Raw genomic sequence first — 20,649 nt, forward strand, 5'->3', positions numbered from 1 at the left:
AGACCTCCATGCCAGTGCCCTGACTCTAAAATGGGTAGGATTTATTAACTTATACCCAACTGGCATTAGCTGAATGGAGAAGAATTTCGGTATCATATCAGCCAACACTGTCTCGGACAGCCATTGTTCATGCAAGAGCCCTCAGCGCAGTTTGGGAAGCCACATTGTTACGCTGAGAAGGGCCTTCAGCCTTCTCCGCCCTGAGTTGCAAGGATACAATATCAGCCTTCATCTCCTGCACCTGGGTCTGCAGGTCTTGTACTATGGGTTGTACACGAGTCAAGGCGGATTCAGTGTAATTAACTAGCTCTGCCAACTTGTGGTGATCAGCACAAAGCAGTCTGACATTTAGGGATACAGAGTTAATTTTAAGTTCAAGCGCAGCGCTGTTATCTAGTATAGCCTGCAAAATGTGTTCAAATTGGGACGAATGCCGGTCCAAAGTGGCCTCTAGATGGCGTGACGCACCATTTCCATCAGCATCTGGGGCCTGAGGCTGTCCTCCTACCAAGGCAGCAGTCTTATTCGCCTTAGGCTTCACCATGTCGAAGTACCTAATTTATGGTACCCAGGGCCTCTAAGTTAGAGCATCGCCCCAGGACTGTAGCACTGATGGTGCCACCCGGGGTGTGACAAATGGTAAATCACAGCTCCCAGTCTGCAACTGCAGACTATTAGGGTAGTTTTAAACTCCCATCTCAAGTTTGCCATTTAAAGCAAAGGCAAAGTGCAAACATCCCTTTTTAATATATTTAAGTCATCCCTAAGGTAGACATATCGATCCCTAAGGAAGGGTGCTGTATATTGAAATGTATAACATTTACATTTTCCAACAGCAAAAACATGCAATTGTCTTTTCTGTCTGACAGACTACTAAAGTTGGTACTGTAACTTATCAAACAACTCATTACATTAAGCCTGACATTCTGTCCAATTTGATATTAATGTAACTAGTTGCTCTATGCAGCTTTACAAAGTTGCCACTTTTGCTGTCAAAGTCTTGTGTGCCCACTCATGGCTGCATATAGGGTCTCCCCCGAGACAGCTTTCTGCCCTCCTAGGGAGATGTGTAAATGACACCCAGGAAATGACACAACAGAAGCCTGCATGAGGGAGAGGTGTCACCTCTCCCTGGTAAGAGGCAACACAGGTGTTGGCCCAACAGGTGAGCATCAAAGGGTAAGCCATCTCTGAAGGACAAATGTTAAACACTTGGGAAAGGAGCTTCTCTAAAGTTTAGGTAGTCAAGCTGGCATGTAGGACAGAAAGTAGAAGCTAGTTCTCCAACCAGTCCTCAGGGGTGTGTAGCCCCCTTGGTAGCTACACCTCTGGGTTGGACTAGGGAGCTCTACACACAGAGAGCAGTTCTGTCATCTTGACAGTGGACAAAATAAAGAAGTCTGGATTAGCCAGATGCCACACTTCACAGGAAGCAGTCCTCAGGAAGGAGGGAACATAGTAGCCCATTGGCTAGTGACTGCAACCTCCCCTGAGGGCATGTTCTGGGCAGGGAAAGGGCACCTCTAGCACCCAAATCTCAGATCTGACTGGAAAAGACAACGAAAGGAGGACTACCCTGCTGCACCAAGGGCCCGGCAAAGAGAGGATGCTCCAACATGGACTGCACCGGCTGAACCTGGTGGCCAGCAAAGGAAGAAAGAACTGTGCCTGCTGTGTCACCCAGAAGGGAATTAAGAGGACTTTGCGGGACATCAACCCATGTAACCTCGATTGCCTCACTAAGTGCTTAGACCGAGGAGTAGCCCCAAAGATCCCATAAACAGCCCAGCATCCTTAGCATTCTGTATCCCTTGCAACAGGACCACTCTATAGAAGTAAATGGCAAGGAGCCTGTGAAGCTACAACTGAACTGAAGATTGCTATTCTTGGAGAGGTAACGGTTTCTGTGGACTTTGTGGGTCCCCCTGACTGGCTCCCTGCTGGAGTTGGCTGCTAAAGTAACACCAAGTAACCACACTGATACATACTAGCATTTTCCCTGAAAACGTTTCTGTGTGTCAAATTCACTGAATTTACCAATACTCATTAGGAGTTAAGTAGAAAGAGTTGATGTACAATACTTTGTAAATTCTTATCTCCAGGATCCTGTGGGAATCTTTTTCTTCATTTTGGTCTCAAAATTATATAGAAATGTAATCTATTTTTATAAACTGGTGTCAGATTTCTGTGGTGTTGAACATTTGTTTTTTTTTTGTGCTGTTTAAATGCTTTACATTTGTTCATTTATGTAAGCCTCACTGCTCAAAGAAATAGCTACCCAGGGTTGAGTTAAAGGCTAAGAAATGACACCTATTAGTCCTGAAGGGATTGGTAAGGGTATTACACTGATGTCTCACAAGCACACCACATAATACACCACATTACCTCACCATGAGGTTTTAAACAACTGCACACACATGATCTATTCTTCCATTTTTGGCCAATGACTGGCTGCTCAATATCACTGAAGGAGGTTTCTTTCCACCATATTAACTTTTTGCTGGCACATACTCTAATAAGAATAGTGCCTAGGTCACAGAGCTAAACTCACTCACACTCTGACCATAAGCACAGAAAGCTGCGCTAATATTTTGATAGACTAACGTAACACAATTATATTACAAGACTGCGAAGAAAAGAAATTTAGATGCTCGTAGGCCTTTCCTACCCAGACCTATAATCAGAGGCAGAATGGGCAGCCATAAGTAGGTTCATGTTATAGTGAACATGTGGTAAGTGAGGTTCCTGCAGGAGGGATCTGATCTAGCTACAACGTTTTCAATTCCCAAAAACTTCAATCACTATCCAAATAAATTAGGATTCTGCTGCTTGGTAGATTGAAGGGGGATACGAGAAACAATATCATTCTCAGACCAAACTGTTAGAAAACTGCCACTGGGTTCATATTAGAGCAGTGTCCATGCAGCATGTATGGTCGGAGTAGTCAGCAGCACGCTAAAAACACATATTTGTGTTACTTGGCAACACAGTAACGCAGGACCCCGACTCCCACTTCATAGAGAGTTGACATTTTAAGCTAGTACAAGTCTTATTTTAATAGCATGATCAATGGTAGATTTCATACTACTGACAATCACAACTGCTCCAGGGCGGACACTGTATGATGTACTTTGAGAAAGGTACTGTAGATGTTACCACTGAAATGGGTTCTACTTTGCACTCGTATTATGTAGAAATCACCATTGTCAAATGATTCAGGTACCAGGTGTTCAGTAGATTTATAACATTTCTCAGAGAAAAAAAAGTCACCTTAAACCCTATAAGGTTTCTTGCCTCCTCCCAAGAGAAGCAGAGCCGTGAGGGCACCAAATCCCTCATTACCCCTCAATGAAACAAGATTGCGTGCCACAAGCGATCCTGCCCGCCATAACCTCCCTGCACACCCCTCTCAGAGCAGCGATGGAGTGCCCCAAGTTCCTCTGTCATCCCAGTTCCAATAAATTACCTTGTGTTGGTTGGGAGGAAGGGGTAGTAAAAGTGCGTGCAGTAATACCTTGTGGGCTTTGTGATTAATATATACAAAGAAGTGAAGTGACAGGGCACAACTTTGTGTTATCTTACAGTACTAAAAGGCTGACAAAATAATTAAATACCATAAATGACGGCCACGTGAGGGGTGTGGGTTTATTTGCTGGATGTCTCAGAATCGATCTTAAACATGAAGGGCAATCCATCATTAGATTAAAATAAATTAGGAAGTATGACCTTGTTAGTTAAACAACTAATGCATCTGAGGAATGAGTCAGCTCAACAGTCAGTCTGCAAAGGAAACTGGCAAAAATGCATCAACACAAGGGCTTACCTTTCTAAGGCATGGTTAGCAGAGGAAATGCATTTCAATAAACTGGCAAGTACTATGATTTTGGAAACTGGGTGCTTTCCAGCTACCAAGCCCTGCAGTGCATGGCTCAAGGGCAAGAAAAAAGCCATCAGATTACAAATAAAACGAGCATTTGCAATGTAATGGGTCTCGCGCTTGCTAAAGTAAAAGCTATTAGCGGTGTAAACTCATAACCAGACTTTTCTTGCCACTTAAACTGAAAAGTAAAACAGTTTCACATAAGTGAGCCAACGGCCACCATGAGCTCAAAGCAAACACAAAAAAAGAAACAGAAGTTCGCTCGCGGTGAAACGTATCGGCGAAAGTGCAATTATCCATGTAACCGGCAAAAGTGCAAATATCCATGTAACAGGGTCAATGTCATGCAAAGCGCTCTACTACTGCCCAGCAAGATCGCACTGCCTACAAAATGAAGAGAAACAGTAGTGAGGAAACCATACAGAAACATAGATCCTCGTATGTTTTCAATAGTTGGCCGGTGCGCTCGAGGACAGCTAAACACCGGAAAAGGCATGATGTATGCTTGCCCTTCACTAATTAAATCAAGCTAATTTTAAAAGGCAAGCCCACAAACCAACCAAACTGATGGGCTTGACATGGGCGTGGTTAAAAGCCCACAGAGAGATTACACCAGGGACAGAGCGCCTTGCGCTCCACCCTAAAAATCAAATTCTATAGCTGAATAACATCAGATATACCAGCCACATGTAGTAATAGGTGTAGCAATCGATTATGGTCTCCAGAAAATTCATACAGGTACATAAAACTCGATATATGAAAGTAACCGACATGGAGAATTGGGTTAAAATTGTAAGTATTAAAATGTTTTTCTACCAAGTGAACCAGGCCTCACAGACAAGGGATATCTTTATAAATACTCTTCAAGAAGTTACATTTAGAGATGTATGTAGTGGTCAGATGCTACCTGGGGTAAATAAGCCACGAAAAACGGAAACAAATGTGATGGCACAAAATGTAGGAAGTGCAATGATCCACTTTAGGAATGAGAAGGAATTGAAATAAAATATTTAAACATTCACAACTGATCAGGGTATACTGAGCAGGGTAATGGGGCCACTGACTGAGTTTCTGATATTCTTAGTAGCACCATGACACTGACAGGCGAGCCTTGCCCTACATTTGTCCTGGGTTTTTTTTGTTTGTTTTTTTAAATGTGTCTCTTTGGCTTCCAAAATGAGTACTTTACACAGCCATCCACATCACTTCTCAATAAAAATCACTGCCTTCGATCAAAAGGTAAATGGCCTTACTAAGGGCCTGATTACAAGTCGAGCAATCCACAGGACTTCCATACATGTGGTTGTGGGATGACTGCCACATCACTGCCAGGATTGGGGATCCCGAAGCACTGGCAGCACTGCAAGTCGTGGTCAAGAGAGACCGGCGGAGAGATCACAATAAGGCAGCGGGGAGGCTGCCAAATTGGCAACACCCTCCTCACTGCTATAATTGGCTGGGCCGCCTAAATCATAAATCGGGCCCAAAGTCTTGGCCACATAACTTGATAAAAGCATTTCTCAAACAGAAAGTCATGCTTTCAACAGAAACATGTGATGCAATTATGTGACGGATTATAAAATCCTGTCATCAGCAGCATTCCACAAAATACCTTGTGGCTAAGCCGCGAAAGCAGGAGTCCTATGAAGAGCTCTGAAAGGATTCTGTCAATATACTAGACTCAGCAATGTGCAGCAATAGAGGTATTCAGAAACTCTTAAGCACAGAAATGCATTTGGACACCTCTAAAAAAAAACAACCAATCAACAATCAAACTAGTGACATGAAGGGTGGAGAGGCAAAAGACAAATAACCAGAGACCATCACAGGTTCATGGCGATTGGGAAATAAACTGAGATACAAGCCTCAAAAGAAATTCAGAGAGAGTATTGGTATGTAGTTAGTTGAGTCAGGTAAGAGGACAGTATATACCCTGCCTTATGAAGTGCAGGAGCAGAAGAGATGCACATTAAGTGCAGAGAAAATGTTGTGAATTTAGAAGAGGGGAAAAGGTGTGGTAGGTCTAAATAAATAAATCAATCACTCACTGAGCAAGAGTTGGGAGGAGAAGAAAAAGTAGGCAGAGATTAGAACCATAAGCTAAAAATAGTCAATCACATGGAGTCTTCTGATGAGGGTGTTGTGGGAGACAGAGCTGAAGGGCACAAAGAGGTTGAGCAGGATGAGGGACGCTGTTTCTCCTCTGTCCAGGATGTTTCAAATGTCATTGGTGGCCACGATGAATGATGTTGGTGCTGTGGTTGTTTTTGAATACTGGTTGTGTGCTGTCCAGAACATGGTGATGTTTGAGGTGGGTTGTGAGTTGCTTGCTAATGACCTTTTCAATCACTGTGGCTGGATAGGGGAGCTGGGTCATAAGATGCTCAGTTGATTTAGGATGCCTGTGGGCTTCCAGAGAAAAACCACCTGGACCATTGTATCTCACTGTCTCTGATTTAAAGACCCATCCACACTTATACTTTTAGGTTTTTCAAAAGCAGTGTACTATCTCGACTGGTCATCCCTTTTTCAGGTCCTCTCTCGAATGGGATTCAGATCCAGTTTCCTTTCTTATGCCAAGATGCTCTATTGCCGAACGCAGGGCAGAGTAAATTGTATCATCCTGCTGCCATTTTGTGGACTAGAAAAGGCATCTAACCGGGACAGGGGGCAGATTAGGGGGGGATCCTCTCTTGCTCCTTCTCATAGCACATCTAACACTGCTTGGGCCATTGAAACTGGTGAGAAATTAACTTGAGCTGCACTGTGTCTGCACGCCACTTGACATAAACTCTGCTGCGTTGCTGGACACACAACTCCACTCCTATAAGCATTACAATGGGGTGCACTAAATTCACCAAACTGAACTCTCAACATAGTAGGGGACTGTCACAACAGTCACTCTGATGCCACGTGTCAGATATCTGACTGCCTCCCCTCCCCCAACCTCTTTCAGATGTGTTTCTTATACAGTCAGGCTTCTGGATTAACAGTTAAGTTGTAGGGGGCGGTTGCAACAGTAGCTGTGATGCATCTTACACACATACCCTTGAGAAATACATCCCACACACAGAGCATACTTCCCCCAGGGATAAACTTGATGTGACTTTGCAAGAAATCTATGACTCTAGATCCGCTGTTAAACATCGAATTGACACGTTATTGGAGATCTAGGGATTTTAAGAAATGATCACCCCCAAACTTTCAGAGAAAGCACGGGCAGCTGAAAGCACATTGGCTACATTGGTCCCTCAACACACCTTGCATTCTACTGTAAACACAGACCTTCAGAAGCAATTAACAGCTTTACAAGAGAGCTGAGAATGCCGAGGGTCGGCATCTCCCAACAACGTGAGCGTAGTGGGGATGCCCGAGGGGGTGGAGGGAACCAATCAAACATTGTTTGTTAAACAATGTCTGCAGTCCACCAAAGCTCCCCGTGGGCTTTCCACCCTGTTCACAGTGGAGCGCGCCCACAGTGTGCCTACCAGATGACCTCCCACCGGCGCACTACCACACCCCATGCTTGCATCTAGTCTCAATTACAGGGATCATGATATTCTCGTTCAAAAGGCCAAATAAAAGTCTCCGATAACAATGGATAATGTTACAGTATCACTGCTCCCAGTTTAAACATGGGAAATACAGCGCCGCCGAGCCTCTTTCCTGGAGGTCAAACGTCAATTTCGAACTGAAGGGCTTATATGAGCCTTAATGTACCCAGAACAACTATAAGTAATACATGACCAAATTACTGTATTCGTCAACTCCCCGGACACAGAGTGGGACTGGTTGGAATGACATTATCCCAATGTGCAATTCCCTCCTCCCCTGGTATGCTCTCTTAAAGTAGTTGAGTGAACCTCCTCAAAGCCAAAAGCAGAGAGTGCTTCAGAACACAGCCTCCAGGGCAAAGCAGTAGGCCCTGGAGGGCAGGAGGGCTGTCTTACTGACGATCTCCTCATTGGGATTGCAGCATCATCGCCATACTCCAGCTAGAAGAATACTGAGGTTTACAAAGGCAACCCATTGCCATGGCATGGGACACCATGCTAGAACACTTTAAGACACAAGCAGGAGACACAGTCTAATGCTGCGATACACAACCATGGTGTACTAGTGTGAGCCCAGCACCACTGATAGTTTGACTACTTAAACGTCACTGATATGATTCATGACCTCCCACACTGAATCCTATGTGGTGAATGCTCCTCTCTTCACTCACCGAGCATAAACAACAATGGCTTTTGTAATGAAAGGGAAGGAAGATAGGGCTGGGGTATATGGTCAACGTCCTTTGCTGTTATTGCTTATAGCACTTATCATGCATCACTAATTACATTGTCATGTTGTCAAGTGAATGGATGCAACAAGTGATTTTCTTTCCTCCCTTTTGTCTTTTCCATATTCCATTCTTCGATCATTGATATTTGGACATACCATGTCTGTATTTAGAAACTCTCTTATTGATTAGAAGATGATGCAGGATTTTATTATTCGATGTAATTTCAAAATGCATTTTTCTTCAAATGCAATAAAATACATAAACAAAATATATGTAATTGGTAACAAAACACCTATTGAAAAGCACCATACAATGATGAAATCTCTCCGTACCTTGTCAACACACTTTCACTGGTAAACAAAGGCAAATATACCTCTTGATAAGGCCTAATATTTTCCCGCTTGCCAACTTCGTTTTACAGCTGATGATGAGCCTCACGATTCATATAGGAATTAGTACCTGGTTATTAAACCCAAATTAATACTATCTCCCCAGGTTTTCCAGCATTTCCTTAACTTTGCGCTTCATTTCTCCAATTCACTAGATGTTAACAACTCTGACAGATCTAAGCAATGATTAAAATGCTTACATCAGGGGTTAATCAATTCTTGAACAATACCTTGGGATGCAATACTTTAGGTGTGCTCAGCAAGCACCACAAAGGGAGGATTGCTACCACTAAAACGTTGGAAATTTTAGACACAAACATATTAACATTTCTCAAGTACCGAGAGATAAAGGCAACAAACATAGCTTTTGAATGCATGTAAAACTCCCAAACTGAAATGGCATCCTTGTAGAAAAGAACAATTTAAACAAATCTATCTCAGCTCTCACTTCAAAAAGGTATACTTTTGTAGCTACTAACTGTGGGAAGGTGGGTTTAGGACAACAACCATTATTTGTTTTAATTTTCAAAAAAAAAAAAGTTGACATTAATAACTAGGTGCGGCAGAAAGTGAATCTAGTTGTGTTACAATATATTTCTCCCAATGCAATGTTCAGAATTGTTTTTGTTTATATAAAACAAAAGTTGAGGTTATAAAAAGCAGTAGAATTTGATTGGGTCAAATAACATCCCAAACATATTTGAAATGCAAGGAAACAATAGCAGGCAGAGAAGGAGACTGTGTTCAGTTTAAAAAGCAAGCCCTCAATTATTTTAGTTTTTTTTTTTTTACAGTGCTATGACTTTTAGGTATTACACTATTTTATACGAATAGTTAAAGAATTGAACTATTATGATGCAGGCAAAGAAAAGGAGAACTGTATAAAAGCCTGACAAGCAAGGTGAGAAACAGAGAAAAAGCATGAGGATTGCATAGCATCACTTCGACATTAACAGTGAAGGAAACAGTGTACCAAATGTTAGCTCAGTATAGTTCTTTAACCCATGGATTTTGGAAAGCATCTAAATAAATGTGTCTAAACACATGTACATTTTTCTGCTAAAATTCTATGAAAAAGAAACAAAATTATGCTTTAAGCAAAATGAGAAATGCTGCCATTTCGTGTACATTATGTTTTGTTTACCCTAGCACAACTCACAATTACATAAAATAAAAAAAATCTTGCAAGACACGAGCAGTAGATTGGTATGAATATAAAAGGTGTCTTGCAAAGATATTTTCTGTCTGTATGAATCAGTCTATTGCTACTAGACTTTGTCAGGCAGGTGTGCACTCAGGTAAATGTAATGTGAAATCTCATAATGTCAAATTGAGGGATTTCATGAATCTCACTGGGGCTACTGAAATTTCACCCATGATTAAATAACAGTAGGTTCAAGACAAACATATCAGATAATAAATGTGTATGGAATGTTTGGTAAACTGCACACAATTTAACACACAAACAATTACAAATGCTGTGCAAAGTTTAGAGAAAGTGTAATGAATATGCCTTTGCACTGTGCGATCACAAGCTGCTTAACAGTATATTGCTGCATATCTGAGGCAGTATATAACCCATCAAGTGATTTTGTTGCCAAAAACCTCAATATAGTATTTTTTACTATATAAAAGGCTGAATTATTTCCCCTTCAGTGGTCACAATTGCAAGCATGGTTGCACAGTTTTTTGAACATTTAAAAACCTAACTCTAAAGGTCACTTAAAGAGATCTCTGTTATGCACAAATTTCATTCATCCTATGTTGGTAACCTTCACTAAGCTTGCTATTGAAAGAATAATATGCATTTTTAAGAGCTTCTCAGTGTAGAAAGGTTCAGCAAACTGTGCCCTCTATGACTGATATTAAATAAAATGCTGTATGTTGTCAAACTAGGGAAACCAAGGAATGGTTTGTTCTCCATTATTGTTTTTATGAGAACACAAATCTGCACAAAACTAAAGAAACTAATAAGGGTGGTGATATATACTGCAAAGACAGGGACTGAAGACAGAATACCTCTAACGGTTGCCAGGGCATTAGTCTGATGCACATAGCACTTTACGCTGGACTACTACATTATACAAGCTTATTTGATTCCTGGTTTAGGGAAAAGAGTTGGAGATTTGGGTTTTGATCAATCCTGTAATTCTGGACTTTCACTAGACAGTCTGGTTCTGGGGATATACAACTTCCTCAACGTTAACCATTTCTAAGAAACACGATAAGAAAAGATTCAAAAGTTAACCATTAATTGATAAGACTCAATGAGAGAACCCTGAGCTTAATTCTGGTGCTTTTAACTCCAAGCTTATTGTTTACTCTCAAAGATCTGTTATGGTCTTTCTAATAGAAATACAGGAACAAGTAAGACTCTTTCTGAATGAAGACCTAGAAGAGGGGTGGTTAAACAAGAAAATGACTTACTAAAATAAAAAATAACCAATGATCCCAGTGATGTACACAATGCCTAGAATTCATAAAAATTAAGTAAATCGACTATGTAGACCGATTGTGTCGGCAACAGAGTCAGTACTAGAACTAATGGCAAATTATGTAGACACGTTTCTAAAACCTTTTGTCTAACATATTCCCTCTTAGATACAAGATACAACTGATGACAATAACAAAATTGAAGGTAGGGAATAGGATGACATAGTTCAGATAATAGCCACTAAGAATGTCAAGAGAGTCTCTACACCAGCATCCCTCAAGACTCAGCCACGGAACTATGGAGTGGTGCCTAAAGGGCAGAGAAAGACCTCACTCTGTTTCAACCTCATTTATGATTAATTTGGTCGAACTGTGTCCCTCCACAAAATCTTTAAGTTTCATAATCTCTTTTTCTATCAAATAAAAGGTACAGTCCTAGGCTGTTCATTCACCCCAGAGATGGCCATTTTGTTTATAGTGACGTACCAAACAAATTAATATATAATAATAGTATTTTTGAACTTCTGCAACTAACACACTACGTGTTTTGGAATGGGCTTGAGATAGATGTCAATATTTTGTTTTAATCTTCCCTAAAAAGACAAACAGTGTTGGTCACACAGTACGAATTATCTGTTCAATGTGTGCTTATGGAGATGATCTATGTATAATCGAAGGAGCTGTCTGTGCACACTAGGAAACGTGGTAACTTGAGTCACTATAATTCTACACAGGATTGCCGTTTTGCCCTACCTCAATACCTACATTACAGGCTCACCACATATTATCCAGTGCAGAAGATTTAGCAGGGGCCTAAATCGTTATTTGAAATGGGGGAGGCCTCTACGGCTTCCCCCACAGCCCCAGGTACCGCCAAGGGCTAAATAAGAAAAGAAATGGAGTACTGCACCCCTTCCCATCCCTAACCCCTCTGCAGTTCCAGGGAGCACCACCTCCCCGGGGCAAAATGGCAAGTTAAATTGGGGGAGGCCTGTTTAGCCTTCCCCACAGCTGAATCTGAAATGTATGTGGGGGGCCCACGTGGACCTTGCCCCACAGCCCCGAGGACTGCCAACCCCTGGGGCAAAAATGTAAATTGTAATGGGGGAACTCATACAGCTCCCCCACAGCCCCAGGGACTGCCACCTCCCTGGAGTTGAGTCTGAGATTTACGAGGGTGGGGGCACAGACACCTCCTCCATTTAATGAAGGCCAGACTCCGATGGATGGGGTTCCGGGGGCAGTGATCGGCCCAGGGAGGGGAGCTGCATAGACCCATCCTCCATTTAATGAAGTCCAAATCCCAGGGGATGGGGTCCCGGGCCAGGGGGCCACACCACATCTCTCCTACATTTTTTTATGGTCAGGCCCCGGGGGATAAGGTCCCCAGGGCTGTATTTGGCCCGGGGAGGGGGGCTACGTGGCCCCCTCCTCTATTGAATGATACTAATGTACCCACTCACAGATCTACTAAGACTCTCACACACCCACAATGACACTCACACCAATTCTTACACCCGGAGACACACTCACACTCAGACACTCTCACACCCAGAGAGACAGGCCATGTGGCCAACCCTGCGGTGCACGGCTTTCAGCCGTGTGGGCCGCAGGGTTGGGTGGTTTTGGAGGGGTTGGCCACAGGCCAGCTTCTGCGGCCAACCCCTGCCTGCGTGCCACAGGTTTGGGTGGTTATAGGGACTTGGCCGCAGGGAATGAAATTATGAAAATACAAATCTTAGTATGCAAAAAGCTAATCAATGGTGGCTGAATGACAGCTGCATGAGAAGTCAGCTGACTGCCGTGCTATACAGATCCAGAGCCGTTCAGAGAACCCTGCAATATATCATGTTAGGAGACAGACTACAATGTGTCTGAAGTTGCTCAGCGTGACATTAAATTTCACAGGCCACTGCTTTCCACTAGGACCCGGTGACGCATTATTAAATAAATGTGTCTCAAAAAAGAAGGCCAGGTAGGTAAATAGGAAGAACTTTAAGTGGGATGAAATAAGATGAAGTTGGGTGGGGCGAGTCTCTCTAAAAGGGGTGTACCAAAGATATCTGTGTATACTTTCCAAGCAACGTAGCATATGTAGTCAAGTGAGCGGCTTACAACACCAACTAAAACTAGTGCTCACGCAGTGTGTCATTTGACAAGTATTTGAGAATCTCTTAGTGGGCCTTATGTTATTGCATCCAGCATATCACAAAATAATGGGCATGCGCCTCAAACTAGCAAGATCTAATAGTTTTGCTAATGCTTACTACTAGGGTCATCTAAATGAGTAGTGATGATATTGTTGTGAAATCCTATGTTTGAAATGTTTCAATTTTGAAAATATGTGACCGAATTAAACATTTCTGAGGTCTTTGGAAGGATTAGGGGTTTTTCTGAGTGTTTCTTTTACCTTACATCACTTTTCCCCTGCAGCCTCACAGCGAGACGCCTGCATCATTTTATTCCCCGCAACGTTCTAATATCATCCATCTGCATTTTTCACACCGCAACACTTTTCCCTTTAGCACATAATGCCTTGCATTTCTTTCACTACACCATTCCCTCGCAAACATTAATCGGCAAGTACTAATTTCCTTTTAGCCTGTCAATATATCAACAGCTACGTACCTCCTTTCACACAATTTTGCATAAACTCACAATAACAGTTGGTACTTGTCAACATTGTTTTGTTTGTTTGCTCTGCAGAATGCTCAATAGATGGCTTGAGAATGCATAATGTACATCTCTGCCTTTGTGACTCCCTGACGGGCACTGCGAGAACCCCGCTCTGCCTTAAACTTCACACCTCCCAATCACCGACCGCAATAAACAACCACCCACAACCTGAGACAGCAGACATCAACGGGCAACTCATCTCACACAATACACGATTATTATGATGCAAGAACAAAACTGCTGAAAAACAGCGCCTTGTATACGGTAAATACTTTTAGATACGCAATTAATTAAAATGCGAGAAATGTAAACAGGAGATAGTTAATTTGCATGGACTACATTAGAATAGTGTTTACAATAGTTGAAGTATCGCAGTTGAGACCTCGATCACTGTTTCTCTGTAAGGAAGATCAATACAAAACTCGATGGTGTTGAGTTTCAGAAAACCTTTTTAATTTCTTAAGGGTCTGAAACTTGGAAAGCCCCGCTCTAGTTTAACTACTGTAAATAAGTATATTTTGCAATACAACTCAAGTCTTGAAACAAGCTCACAACAAAAATCCAAGACATTCTGGTGACGGACTGTACATTAGCTACCGAACTCGCAAAAGCAGCCCAGGAATGTTCAACCGTCCAAGGAAAGGGTTTAACAGAGAAAGCTGAATCTTGGTGTCCAGGGGGTAGTGGGGCGATGGAAGGCTGTGGAAAGGTGAATACCAGAACAGTGAGGCAGCAAACAGACGTGGTAATCAAGAAACAGAAAACCCAGGAAGTGAAATCGGTACATACTGAACTGGTGATCCAGGGCTACGGGACTATGGTGGGAAAGGTACTTCGCGCAAAAGGCCAATTATACTAAAGCCGGCAGGCTACACAGTAAGGCATGTAAGCGAAAGGGAACAGGAGAACATGCCAATAATGGTATCATAGCATAGAGCGGAAGCACCTCGTTCTTACCTGCTGCGGACTGGGCCCGTCCCCGGGGCGGCGCCTGTCTATGAAAAGCTCGCTCCGATACCAGCTCTACCGCGGGACGCCATGTTGTGACGTCTGACTCTCCATCTGTCAGCTGAGCACCAAATGACGTCATTACGCAGTAGGCGTCTCTGTACACACCGAAGGCGGGGCCGCACGGTGATATATGTCAGCTCGAGCTGGCCAAGAGAGCTCCAGCATGCGGATTTAAGACTCTATACAGCGTCCCCAAATGCTTTCAAAGAAACTCGTGTATACAAAGCTTTGGGATTAGGCAGTCATATCAGCAGAATCGAATATCAGTTGATATTTTGTGTGAGATAATATTTTTTGAATGATAAATGGAAAATGTTTCGGTTAATCGAGTAATACTGAACGTTTCGTCTATCCTTTCCCCGCTTTCAACCGTAGTCGGACATTAATGAACCACGACTGTCTCGGTCCAGTTCTTACCTGTTTAAGATGGCGGTCATGTTCATTTTTCCCACTGCAGGGACACATTCTTCCCTCGTCCGTCCTCTCTGTCTCATTCACACGCATTCCATGGCATCTACAGGGAAAGCCTTAGTAGGGATGGAACGAATCATGCGTCATGTAATGTGTGGTCTCATCGCCATGCCAACTGTTAACTGGGAGTACAATGCTTAGTATTATATTTATTTATTTTAGGTTTAGCGCTGAGTCATGATGAACGTCTGGGCGGCTACAGGAATGCAGCAGCTAAGCGAAACGAGCATATACGGCGAGACAGTTTGTGCATAATGGAGTACAGCATATAAACTAGTGAATCGTGAGAATTTCACTGTCGATTGTATTGTTGGTTAATGGGGTGAATCCTGTGCGCTACGGCAAACCATTGCACTTGTTCACTCCAGTTTCTTGGTGGTTGATTAAATTAAGAACGTGTGAGCATTAATTGGGGTAAGGGATACATAAACGTGAGATCCGGTAGATGGACTTGTGGATTTAATAGTTGCATCAGAGGAGATTAGGTTGCAGGGGTATACATTTGAAAGGAGAGATTATTGTTAGAAATGGGGTCTTTAGTTGCCAGTCAGTTTAAACCCTGTCCAAGTAGGGACCATCACGCTAGTCAGGGTAAGGGAGATACTCAGTTCAGTTAACCCCCTGATCGCCCCCTTGGTAGCTTGGCATGAGCAGTCAGGCTATCTCAGAAGCAGTGTGTAAAGCACTTGCACATAACGCACTGTAATACAGTGAAAACACTACAAAAAGACACACCAGTTTTAGAAAAATAGTCAATATTTATCTGTGTAAAACAAGACCAAAATGAGAAAAATCCTAAATACAGTAGTAGAGATATAAATTTTGCAAGAATTTACTTAAAAATACAGTTCCCTAAAGTCAGTAGCTCTATCTGGGGCTATCACAGCGTCATGAACAACAAATCCAACAGTTAAGGCCGGCCAAGGTGTCATGGACCAGCTACAGTGTCAGGAAGACCTGCAAACAGTACCTTGGAAAAGCATGATGTCATGATCCTCGCGATGAGATCTGGAGAGCGGCATCGCTGGCGTCGCAGGAGTCAGTTCCAGATGTCGGTGCGGGAGTCGTCGGGCCCTTGAAGTCACACGCATTACAGATTGAACTCTGGGCTGATGACGAAGTCAGGAGCGCTGGCATTGGGGCTGCGGTCTGAAGCGGGACGGTGCGATGTGTGGTTCCCACAGGTCACGAAGCAGGTAGCGGCTCAGTGACGGCGTCGGTGAGACCAAGGCTGCAGTGTGAAGCAGGGCAGTACGACGTGCAGTGTCTCCAGGTCACGGTGCAGGCAGGTGCGGCGTCGTTGCTGAAGCGCTGTCGTCGGTAGACCCAAGGTGACAGAATGACGCAGGATGGGCTCCGTGCGGCACCCACAGGACGCAGTGCAGACAGGAGCATCTGTTGACCACGCTGGAGTCGATGGCGCTGGCGTCAGTGGACCAGGGCTTCGGTGAGGGACAATACAGTGCTTCGTGTACCTCATGAGCAGTGTCCTCGGGCCACAGCGCAGGCAGTGGCATCAGTGTCAGTGTGGAGCGGCGTTATTGTGGATGCCAAGGCTTCGGTGTGAGCAAGACGATGTGGAGTGCGGAGGTCACGGTGCAAGCAGAGGCTCGGTGATGGCATCAGGTGGCGACGTCGGTAAGACTACGGTTACGGTGCGAAGCGGGCATGGCTCCGTGTGGCGTTGTTGGGTCATGGTGCAGTCAGCGGCGGCGTTGACAGCAAATTTTTTTTTTTTCTTCTGTTGCATCACAAAACACACAGTTCCCAGTGCTGTAGGTAGATGAAGCTAAAGTCTTTGGTATTCCTGAGACTTCAAATAGGAGGCAAGCTCTACTTCAAGCCCTTGGAGAAACTTCACAAGCAGGATATACAGTAAAGTTCAGTCTTTGCCCTCTTTAAGGCAGAAGCAGTATCTGTTGGCCAACCCAGCAAAGCACACAAAGCAAAGGGGCAGTACCCCTCCAGCTCTTCAGCCTTCCTCCTTGGCAGAGGTTCCTCTTGATCCAGAAGTGTTTTAAAACTCTGGGGTTTTGGGTCCACTACTTATACTCATTTCTGCCTTTGAAGTAGGCACTCTTCAAAGGAAAGCCTCTTTTGTTCACAAGATCCTGCCTTGCCTAGGCCCGGCCCCCAACACACTTCAGGGGTCGGAGACTGCATTGTGTGAGGACAGGCACAGCCCAGGTGTAAGTGTCAGCTCCTCCCTCCCCACTCTAGCCTAGGAGACTCATCAGGAAATGCAGGCTACACTTCAGCTCCCTTTGTGTCACTGTCTAGAGGGAATTCACAACAGCCCAACTGTCGGTCTGACATGGAATACACAAACAGGCAGAGGCACTGAATGGTAAAGGCAAGAAAATGCACACTTTCTCTAAAAGTAGCATTTTTAGACAGACAGTCTAAAAACCAACTCTACCAAAAGGTGTATTTTTAAATTGTGAGTTCAGAGACCCAAAACTCCACATCTCTATCTGCTCCCAATGGGAAACTGCACTTAAAAGATATTTAAAGGTATTCCCCATGTCTCTATGGGAGAGATAGGCCTTGCAACAGTGAAAACCGAATCTGGCAGTATTTTACTTTCAGGACATGTAAAACACATCACTACATGTCCTACCTTTAACATACACTGCACCTTGCTGATGGGGCTACCCAGGGCCTACCTTAGGGGTGCCGTACATGCAGTAAAAGGGAAGGATTGGGCCTGGCAAGTGGGTGCACTTGCCTGGTCGAATTGGAAGTGCAAGATTGCCCACACAGACATTGCAGTGGCAGGCCTGAGATATGGTTACAGGGCTACTCATGTGGGTGGCACAATCAGTTCTGCAGGCCCATTAGTAGCATTTGATTTACAGACCTAGGGTACACATAGTGCACTTTACTTGGGACTTACCAGTAAATAAAAAGTGCCAATCATGGATAAACCAATCACCAGTACAATTTAGACCGAGAACATATGCACTTTGGCATTGGTTAGCAGTGGTAAAGTGCCCAAAGTCCTAAAGCCAACAAAAACAGGTCAGAAAAAATAGGAGGGAGGAGGCAAAAAGTTTGGGGATGACCCTGCAAAATTGCCAAGTCCAACAGTTATCTTTGAAATTAATTGGTGGCGGTTATCAGAAATTCTTTATTAGAGATTATGACAAACATACATGCCAACAGACCCGATTCATGCAGGAAACTCATGTTTTTTAAAACTAAAAATGGCTTCATTTTAGGTGTCTCCTGATTAAAAGTGCCTCTGCTTCAATATAAGCCATGGGGAAAATACATTCCCTGTCTACTTTTCAAAGTCTCCCTCTTTGAAATTGTTGGTATGTATGAAACATGCACATGACTTAGAGAAGGCTGTGCACAGAGTGAAGGCATGCAGAGGATGGAAGAGAACATGGCAATTTGAAAGAAAAAGGAGAGGTGAAATTTGGAAAGTTTTAAGTGAAGGGCATTTTTACATTGCAGATTTTGGGACTCTAAATGATGCCTTTTAACATAGTATACAATTTGAGGGTGCAATGCTGTAGAAAGAAACATTACTTGCACTTGAAGAAGTGCAAAAACTGCAATATTAGGTGCATTTGGTATACACTAGAATCGGGCAAACAGTCTGTCCACTTCTAGGCTACCACTGGTCCACCCCTCCGGCAAGGAAACCTGGCCAGCTCAGTGACTGGAAGTATGAAGTAATGGCTGAACGAATATTAAGGGACATATTGAGAGTTTTTGTCTATAATTGAAGGAAACATTAATCTCAAGATCATAACCGTGTGAGAAAATATTGGGAATAATGACAATAGTGAAAGCAGATTCTGCAAGGACTGCAGCAGATGTCTTCTGATGCTAACCCTTAAGTTTGGCTCACAGTATTATTTACAGAGAAACGTGGGATCCATTGTTTCAGCACTCCTTGTTTAGCTTGGTACAAGATTAAGAATGAGGAGAGCACCTTAGGCAGTGGAAGTGCATTGTCTGAAGTTCTATACTGGTGGGGTGGAGATACAAACATTGAGGTGAGACGGATGGTAATTGGGGTCACTTTGGAAATTCAAGGAACACTTTGTTAGCAAGGGGCTACTAATTAGACGTTCTGAAGCAGTGCTCTTTTGATAAATGGTAGGGGTGAGAGGTGGAACTGCAGATTTTGTTTGTAAGTTAAAGGGGACTTTTTAGGAGAGGCCCAGCTTTTTGTCTTACTTAATTACACTTTCAGTTGGTTTGAGACATCCAAGCACAAACATTTCACACCTTTTTCACCCTCTGTTGTGAGTTCTTCAGGCCAGAGACTACCTTGCTGTGATGGTCATCTCTAAATAAAGACTGTGTGTGGAAAGTAGCCAAGAAAGAATACTTTAAGGAAGAACCACCTGAAACTGGTTCTGCAAATATAATTAGGTAAAAAGACTGCTTTTAGGATAACCCATTCTCTGTTCCTCTCTAAAAACGTGTGGCTCACTTCCGTCTTTTGTAAGCAAGCTCACATTTTCTGACCTTGGAAAGCACCAGCATACAATTACATGCCATAATCTGTCCAGGTTTACATGAGAGGGTTACAATTGGTCTGCCGACTATTTGGGCTCAATCTAATCTCTTGAAGGTAAAAAAAACAAGGTCAGGAAGATAGCTAGAGAGGGATACACATGCATGCAGGAAGGATTACTAGTGGTGGAAAAAAGTCCAATTCCTAGAGGGACCATTATTCATAGACTCTTCCAAAACGTTTGCTGAAAAGACCCGTTCAGCATTTTATTTTTATGATCTGTGTAGGAAAGTACCATCTTGTCTGGCATGTTACCCCCATATTTCACTGTATATATGTTGTTTTAGTCTATGTGTCACTGGGACCCTGCCAGGCAGGGCCCCAGTGCTCATAAGTATGTGCCCTGTATGTGTTCCCTGTGTGATGCCTAACTCTCTCACTGAGGCTCTGCTAACCAGAACCTCAGTGGTTATGCTCTCTCTGCTGTCCAAATTTGTCACTAACAGGCTAGTGACTAAATTTACCAATTCACATTGGCATACTGGTTTACCCATATAATTCCCTAGTATATGGTACTGAGGTACCCAGGGTATTGGGGTTCCAGGAGATCCCTATGGGCTGCAGCATTTCTTTTGCCACCCATAGGGAGCTCTGACAATTCTTACACAGGCCTGCCAGTGCAGCCCGAGTGAAATAACGTCCACGTTATTTCACAGCCATTTACCACTGCACTTAAGTAACTTATAAGTCACCTATATGTCTAACCTTCACCTAGTGAAGGTTGGGTGCAAAGTTACTTAGTGTGTGGGCACCCTGGCACTAGCCAAGGTGCCCCCACATCGTTCAGGGCAAATTCCCCGGACTTTGTGAGTGCGGGGACACCAATACACGTGTGCACTGTACATAGGTCACTACCTATGTACAGCGTCACTTTGGTAACTCCTAACATGGCCATGTAACATGTCTAAGATCATGGAATTGTCCCCTGGGTCTCTAGCACAGAACCTGGGTACTGCCAAACTGCCTT

At 43.4% G+C, this 20,649-nt stretch overlaps 1 protein-coding gene across 2 annotated transcripts in view; it reads right to left on the bottom strand.

Moving 5' to 3' along the window:
* The window catches only part of UBAP1 (ubiquitin associated protein 1), a 100,441-nt gene extending 85,697 nt beyond the window's left edge, over nt 1–14,744 (bottom strand). Inside the window, exon 1 of one of the 2 annotated variants that reach the window (XM_069216477.1) lies at nt 14,621–14,744. The gene's annotated coding sequence lies outside the window, so the exon portion shown is untranslated. The remainder of the gene's footprint in view (nt 1–14,620) is intronic. The other variant, XM_069216558.1, reaches the window with a different exon arrangement.
* Nucleotides 14,745–20,649: the final 5,905 nt, after the last annotated feature.

This window comes from Pleurodeles waltl, chromosome 1_1 (assembly GCF_031143425.1).
Source record: "Pleurodeles waltl isolate 20211129_DDA chromosome 1_1, aPleWal1.hap1.20221129, whole genome shotgun sequence".
Lineage (NCBI taxonomy): Eukaryota > Metazoa > Chordata > Amphibia > Caudata > Salamandridae > Pleurodeles > Pleurodeles waltl.